Source organism: Gossypium arboreum, chromosome 6, assembly GCF_025698485.1.
Source record: "Gossypium arboreum isolate Shixiya-1 chromosome 6, ASM2569848v2, whole genome shotgun sequence".
Classification (NCBI taxonomy): Eukaryota; Viridiplantae; Streptophyta; class Magnoliopsida; order Malvales; family Malvaceae; genus Gossypium; species Gossypium arboreum.
Genome location: NC_069075.1, coordinates 38924396 through 38933060, shown reverse-complemented (window position 1 = coordinate 38933060; position 8665 = coordinate 38924396). Strand labels below are relative to the sequence as shown.

General features: G+C 39.9%; 1 non-coding gene across 1 annotated transcript; it reads left to right on the top strand.

Moving 5' to 3' along the window:
* Window positions 1–6925: 6925 nt before the first annotated feature.
* On the top strand, window positions 6926–7032 carry LOC128294344 (small nucleolar RNA R71). The gene has a single exon (XR_008284656.1). It is a non-coding gene; the product is annotated as a small nucleolar RNA R71 (small nucleolar RNA).
* The last annotated feature ends 1633 nt before the right edge of the window (window positions 7033–8665 follow it).

Sequence of the window (8665 nt, the reverse complement as noted above, 5' to 3'; positions counted from 1 at the left end):
ACCCAAAGTTAAAATCTAGAAACTTTAAGAGGCCTTATTACAAAATTTGAAAATCCAAAACGGAATCTAAAACATAAATAAAGTCCAAAGGCAGTCGTGTGGCCATCTCCGAGTCTCTCGTAGCACCGATCCTCCTAATGCTGGGGATTACCTGCACAGTTAATAAACGGGGTGAGTTTGTCAAATCTCAGTGCGTAACTCCCTTACTAGTGTAACAGTCAGTATATCGAAGCAGAAACATAAATAGTCTGGCCCAGAGCCCTTTACCAGTAACAGTACAGTCCAGTTCAGAGCATACGTTGGCTGAAGCCCACTACAATATCATTTGGGTCATAGCCCATAACAGAATCAATTGGTCCTAGCCCAAACCAATAACAGAACAAGTGGGCCTAAGCCCAATATAGTGATAGATCTCATAAACAGATATACAATAGTATGAGGATGCATCCCACCCTGATCCAGCCAACACACCACCCGTACACTAATGTTAGCACTGGTTGCGGCACTAACCAAAATCGCAACAAAGCTACTAGTATATATGCTGCTCTAAACCTTCAGTAGTGGTATTATAACTGGCACAAAGCTATCGGTAACTGTATTATATTTAGCACATAGCCATCAGCAATGGTAATATAATTGGCACACAACCTTGGGTAAATATGATCGACGCAGAGTCATCAATATGTATGTTAGGCACGTAGCCACGGGTAAATACGTTTGGCACAAAGCCAAAGTCAAGATGGCACAGAGCCATTTTTAGGTTGGCATAGAGCCATAATCAGATTACACGGCTTTAAGCTGTCCATCGGTCCACAGTCGTCTTGTGCGACCTTAACAAATCAATACTGGATCCATAGTCATCTCGTGCGACCTGTGCGACCTTAACAGATCAATACTGGATCCACAGTCGTCTCGTGCGACCCGTGCGACCCTATCAGAACAGTACTTCCTCCATATCAATGTCCCAACCCATGCAATATGTCGTGTTTGTCATGCTCAATCATCACACGTGTATGCAGAATGGCCATGCTCAGTAACAGTAATTTAAACAGATATTAAAAGCGTATCAGTTTTACAACCACAGTCAACAGTTAAAACACAGTTATACAATCACAAACCAATCAGTCAAATTCATAGTCTAAGCTAGTCATTTACCCATAAGGTCAAAATAGTCATTTTACCCTACAGGGGTATTTTGGTAATTTTACACTACAAGGGCATTTTGGTAATTTTACAAACCAAGGGTATTTTGATAATTTTACAATCTAGGGGTATTTCGATAATTTTACGAATCGGGGGTATTTTGGTAATTTTACAAATTGGGGTCTTAACGACCCAACAGAGGGTCTACCGTCGCCTCGAGCGACTTAAGTAACCTAAACAGACATAACGGTATGAGTGGGCCTAAAGCCCATTACTCGGCCCAAATGGGTCCACATGCTCGTATGGCCCATTTAGCCCAAATTTAGATACGGCTATGTGTACACCATAGCCCGGTTCTTTAATAATCACTTACCGCAGATTTTATCCGTGTGGGCCCACGAGCCTATTGGGCCCACACGGCCCGTTGAGGCCCAAAACGACCTAGGTCATGTGCGCGACATGACAAGTCTATCTACTTTCCGCTTAACAGTGAAATTTACCCACGCGGGCCCACGGGCCTATTGGGCCCATATGACCCATTTAGCCTAAAACTATTCACGACTATACGAATGACGTAGCCCAGTCTAAAACTTACTACATAACATACATTTTATCCGTGTGGGCCCACAAACCCATTGGGCCCACATGACACAGTCCAGCCCAACGTGGCCCAAAATGGACTATGCCATGTACACGATATGACAAGCCCAACCATATTCCACCTAGTAGTTGATTTGACACAAGCGGGCCCACGGGCCCATTGGGCCTATTCGACCCATTTCGTAGCCCAAGTGGCCCAATACAGCCTAAGCCCATGAATTCGCTCATGGTGGCCTTCCTCGTCGTACACCCACGTTCCGTGAGCACGGTTCACCATACATACGATCATATGCTCGTGTCGCATCATACGCCATATTTTTGACTCTTCGGTATGTTGCTAATCTACAGTCATAGGTTTTGGTGTACAGTTACACACCTTGCTAACAAAAAGGCATAGAAACCCTCGAGCAAAAAACCTTGATTGAACGAGCGTGGTCTAGCCCACTAAAACTATTGGCGAAATCAAACAACAGCCCATTGATAAATATCTACGTTCAAACGGACCTATTAACCATTACCATATGCGCAAGTAACTTAAACCAAGTGTAAAGAAACTTACCGAAACGTGGTACTATGAAAGGCTGAAAGAGGTATTAGACTTGCAATGGCTCACCCAAAAGTATACCCTTAAATCGAGGTACAAGATTTGACAATCGTTCCCCTATCAAAATCGGCATAGAGAAGAAGTTGTCAAAAGAAGGAAATAATAATCGATATAGAGAGAGACATAGTAAAGGTACTGCACGGCTAGATTAAAGAACACTTACCCAATCAAAACAACCACGAAGGGGGTATGAAGAATTCGGCTAATATCACAGAATTAAGAGCAGAGGATAGGGAGTATTCAGCCAATGTTGAAAGAGAGAAAAGAGAATCGGCAATAGAAGAGAGAAAGAAAGATTGCCTAAAAATCGAGAGAAACAGAGAGAGAGAGAAGCCAAGAATCGGCCAAGAGAAGAAGAGGGAAAAAGTAGAAAAAGAACTCAAGTAATGTTTTCCAAAACCGAACCCAAAGACACTAATGTAATCGGCCTAAGCATAAAATGATAAGAGGAGAAAGGAAAAATGTAACAAACCAGAACCAAAAAGGTACCCCAACAAAACAATTGCAGTTATTTGGCTTCGGAAAACAAAGAGTAGAAAGAACCTCAATGCAAAAGGTAAAAACTGAAAATGAGGAGAAAAAGCCTTGAAACGTCAGAAAAACAAAACTGAGAGACCCCTAAATGAACCTTAATGAACACGGCTCCTAGAAGAAATTCCCAAAATCGATTTCCCCCAATGCCTAAAGACCAAATTCGGCACAACACTCTCCTTCCCCTTCAAATTTCCTATTTTTCCTCCATAAATCACTCCCTAATCCACTCCCTGATTTCCTTTTCAACCCCTTCCTTGATTTACTCCTCTAACAATCCATTCAAATTCCTCAAGACCCATTCAAACTTAGAATCCCCACCTAACTCAAATACCAGTCGTCCCATGTAGCAAAATAAATAGTTCTTTTATGTTGCACCAGCACTCGAACCTCAGACCTCAAGGTTACTTTACACACTACTTTTCCACCACACCACAGGCTTCTTTTGTGATAAAAATCGTCTATAATTAATTATAAGACCTATGTGCTAGTGTCTAGATTCACTTAAGAGGAAAAACTAAAATTTTGCTAGAGCCTAGATTTGAACCCAGGACTTCTCCAACACTCCTCAGGAAACTTAGCCACTAAAGCGGGCATTTATTTGTGTCATTTCTTGCACAACTAACTACTTACGTCAAGCCTTCTCACTGTTCCCCTATTCAAGGCCCATTCCTTCTAGGCTCAAATTTAGGGCGTTACACAAGTGATGCAGAATAATGCACATAATGAAACCACAAGCAAAAATATCTATATCTATATATATATATAGAATAGCAGCAAGAGCCTAATATAAAGTAATAAGCTATGTGAAAATAAATACATTTAAAAATAAAAGCTAACTAATCTAGTTGTACGAAATTAATATCCTCTATAATAACAAGAAAATTTTAAACTAAAACTAAAATGGAATAACAAATAAGAAATAAGAAATAAATAAAACTGAAATAAAATAAAGGTCAGGGTAAAAGAGGAAACCACGGGCAGTGATTAGAGTTTCGGACTGTGATGGGACAATGGGGCGTGTGGCTGGGTTTGGTCATGGTCGTGCGGTGCAACTTGGTGTTTGGGGTCGAATGAAGTAGAGGATAAGGGATTCGGCTGAGGGAGGGCTATGCCATGGCTGGTGCAATTTAGGGAGAATGCGTTCATGGGTGGGGGGTCGTGTGACGAGGGAACGACAGTGAAGGATGGAGGGAGTGGCGTTGAGGTTGGAGTGGTTTGAGGGTTGTGGGCTCAAGGTGGGGCAAGGGGGAGAAGAAAAGAAAAAGAAAGAAAAGAAAGGAGGGGGAAGAAGAGGGTAGGTGTGGCCTTAGGATGAAAAGGAGACGGAGAAAAGATGGGTGCCGGTGGTAGGAGGAGGAGTGAGCGGCGACTGGTTGGGGGAAATTTGGAGAAGAAGACAAAAAAATAAAATAGAATTTTAGGGTTTAATGGTTAAAAGGGACACGATCGTGTGAGCTGTGTTGGGCCACACGGTCGTGTCACACGCCCGTGTGGCTCGAATTCTAGCTCGTGTTCGTCGAGGAAAATAATAGTCCACTCGTCACACAGCCTTGGACACGCCCATGTGTCTAGGGCGTGTGGTTTACACGGCCGCATCGCATAGCCTTGTGCTATCTTGTTCACTTCTCCCACGCCCGTGTGGTCTCCCACACGCTCGTGTGTCCGAACACAAGGCCGTGTGTCTTATCCGTGTGTCTGAATACACAGCTGTATGCCTTACCTGTGTAGCTCTCTAACTTGTTTTAAATTTGAAAATTTAGCTCCAGTTTTCACACGGCCTAAGACACGCCAGTGTGTTTAGGCCGTGTGGTACATACGGCCATGTCGTAGGCCCGTGTGGCCTCTTTTAGCTCGTGTCTCTATCGATTTTTGGGGAATTTAAGGCCTGTTTCCACACGGATTAGGACATGCCTGTGTGTCCAAGCCGTGGTGTAACTCACTGTTTAACCCCTGTTAGAGCATACAACCTGGGGCACGCCCATGTGGCCAGGCCTTGCTGGTCAAAAACCTACATTTAAACATGAAAATAGATAATAAAAAAAATAAACTAGTTAGTGGTGTTAGTGCTCGGGTTGCCTCCCAAGAAGCCTTATTTAAAGTCTAAGCTTGACTTACCTCAATTTCGTATGGTCACGATGGTTTGAGGACTCCTCCTCCCTGCTATCAATTCTATCAAAATAATGTTTAAGTCGAGTACTATTTACCTTGAAAGCTTCAAATTCATTATATGTTACCTCGACTGTACTGTGGGAAGACATTCAGTACTGTGAACGGAGTTGCTCTGTCTGCAATAGATTTTGAAGTGACAACTCGAGGTCCATTTTATTCAATAGTACCTAATCCCAAACCTTAAATTGATATGTTCTATCCTTAAGCTCGACATGGTGTTGCTTCTGTTCCTCGTTGACATAGGTTCACCATTCGTCCAGTTCATTGATTTGCAGTAGTCTTTCTTCATGGTGCTAAAGTTGTCGAATAAACTAGAATGAGGCTCATTTATGCTTCTCAAATGAACTAGGATTTAGAAAATTACCTTCATCACTCGATGTCTTAACCAAATCACGAGCCTAAAGAATGATTGTTTTGTCACCTACACGAAGCGTTAGTTCACCTGTACCAACATCTATGATAGTTTTAGCAGTTGTTAAAAAGGGCCGACCAAGAATTAAAGGTAAGCCACTATCTTCATCCATGTCTAGATCAAAAAAGTCGACTGGGAATATAAATTTATCAATCTTAACGAGTGCGTCCTCAACAATACCCCTAGGAAATCTAATAGTTTTATCTGCCAGTTGTATTCTCATCCTAGTTTGTTTAGGTTTCCCAAGACCTAGTTGTTTAAACATTTTATAAGGCATGACATTTATACTCACCCTTAAATCGGCCAAAGCATTATCAACATTTAAACTACCAATTAAATAAGGAATAGTAAAACTCCCTGTATCTTTTAATTTACTGAGTAACTTATTCTACAAAATGGCCGAGCAAACCTCATTCAACTCCACGTGCAATGAATCATCTAACTTCCGTTTGTTTGCCAAAAGCTCTTTTAAAAATTTTACTGAGTTAGGCATCTGCGAAAGAGCTTTAATAAATGGTAAGTTAATATGCAACTTTTTCAAAAGGTTAAGAAATTTACCGAATTGTTCATCTGTGTGATCTTTCTTTGTTGCATTGGGGTATGGCATGCGAGGTGTATATTCTCTGCTCACCAGTTTTTGTTTACTGTGGCTTTCATCAACCTTACCTTTACTTACCACACCTTCTTTCCTTGGTTCTGGTATGAACCCTTTTTCATCTCGAACAGTAATTGCATGGGGTTGCTCTTTTAGGTTAGTCTTGGTGTTGCTAGGCAAGCTACCTTGTGGTCTTTCTGAGATCAACTTAGCAAGCTGACCTATTTGATTCTCGAACCATTAAATCGACGCTTGCTGATTTTTAAGTGTTGTTTCAGTGTATTGGAAACATGTTTCTGACACCCAGATGAATTTCGTTAGCATCTCCCCAAGGTTCGGCTTTTTTTCCTGCTAGTAAGGTGGTTGAAAGCCTGGAGGGGGTTGTGGTCTTTGATTTCTTTGACCAGCCTAGGAGAAGTTGGGATAATTTCTCCAATCTGCATTATAAGTATTACTATAAGGGTTATTCTGAGGTCTAGAATTGTTACCCATATAGTTGACTTGTTCGTTCGTAGTGCTAGGGTCGTAGGCTAGGCATTCTAGATTATTCATTCCTCCTCCACTTGTGTCACACTGCATCATTGGATGTACTTGCGTAGAAACACATAAACCATTAATCTTTTTATTTAAGAGCTCTACCTGGTTTGATAACATGGTGACCGTGTCAAGGTTGAAAACACCAACAGATTTTGTCGGCTTTGTCCTCATGACTTGCCACTGATAGTTATTCAGTGACATCTCCTCTATGAACTCATAAGCCTCCTCAGATGTTTTATTATTTAGGGTACCGCCGGCAGCTGCATTGATTAACTGCCTAGTTGAGGGGTTCAAACCATTGTATAAAGTCTAAACCTATAATCATAAAGGTAACTAATAGTGAGGACACCTTCTCAATAAATCCTTATACCTCTCTCATGCATCGTATAAGGTTTCTAAGTCCATTTTCACAAAGGAAGAGGTATCATTCCTCAACTTTGCTATCTTAGCCGGTGGAAAATACTTTAGTAAAAACTTTTTGGTCATTTGTTCCCAAGTAGTGATGGAACCTCGTGTTAACGAGTTCAACCACTGTTTAGCTTTATTCCTCAATGAAAAGGAAAAAACCGAAGGTGAATGGCATCATTAGAAACGCCATTACTTTTGAAAGTATCATAGAACTCTAAGAAGTTGGTCAAATGAGTATTTGGTTCTTTATCATGCAAACCATCAAACTGAACAAACTGTTGAATCATTTGTATATTGTTAGGTTTCAGTTCAAAATTATTTGCAGCAATGGCAGGTCTAACAATACTCAATTCAGCCTCGACTAAATTAGGCTAAGCATAGTCGTACATGGTACGAGGAGTAAGATTCTGATTCACAGGATTCGCGGCCACCACAGGAGGTAGCAGATTATTCTGATTTTTAGCTATCTCCTCGGTATTATTGGTATCATCCTCGTTCTCTTCCTCTATATACTGTAGACTTTGCATTATTTCTCTACGATTTCTGTGAGTTGTGCTTTCTATTTCACTATCAAAAAGTAGAGGTCCTGACGGATTTCTTATAGTCATAAACTAAAGAAACCTACCAGAAGCAAATAAAAGATAATTTAGTAAAATAAAATAAAAACAAAAATAAATTGCAATAAAAATAAAATGACTAAAGTAATAAAAATTAAGTGTTCCTAATATTTTAGTCCCCGGCAACGGTGCCAAAAACTTGATGATCATTTTATGAATCACTAAACTAGACTACAATCACGATAAAGGCAAGTGCACCTATCGAATGGTAGTATAACTATTGTGAGTCCAGAATATCGTATCCACAAGGACTAAAAGTACTAGTATTAACTATCTTTCTATTACTTGCCTAAAATATAAGGGATTTGTTTTAATCTAAAATTAACCAACTAATTAACTACTGAATGCGACAGAGAGCGAATTGGGAAAAATACTTGAAGAAAACTTATAAAGAGGACAATACCCAGGAAAGAATCAACTTAGACTTCACTTATTATTCTGACTTTGAATTAAAGGATTTATTCACTTGTCTTGATCCGTAAAAATCCCTAAATTATGTTAATATCTCTTTTGAGACTAAGAACAACTGAATTTAGGTTGATTAATTGAAATCTCTTTCTAATTAAAAACCTCTATCGTCGCATTAACTCAATCTATGAATTCCCTTATTAGATTTGACTCTAATCCGACAGATTTATGTCGTCCTATCTCTAGGATTGCATGCAACTCTGCTTAATTATGCTAGATCTACTCTTAAATAGGGACTTTTGCTCCACTGAATAAGCACATCAAACTTGAATTAATATCCTAAAAATATTAAGGCAAGAATTAATAACACATAATTAAGAACAAGAGTAAGTATTTATCATGTAATTCAGAAAATTAAATAATAAGTTCCATCATAGGTTTCATCCTCCCTAGGTATTTAGGGAGTTTAGTTCATAATGTAAAAGGAAAACATTTCAAATTTAGAAAAACAACAAGACATAAAAAACCCAAATAAACTTCGAGAGAAATTTGAATGGAGATCTTCAATCTTGAAGTGGATCTGCTTCCGGGATGATTCCAACGGCTTCCTTCAAGTAAGTTCTGCTTTCTGCTCTGCG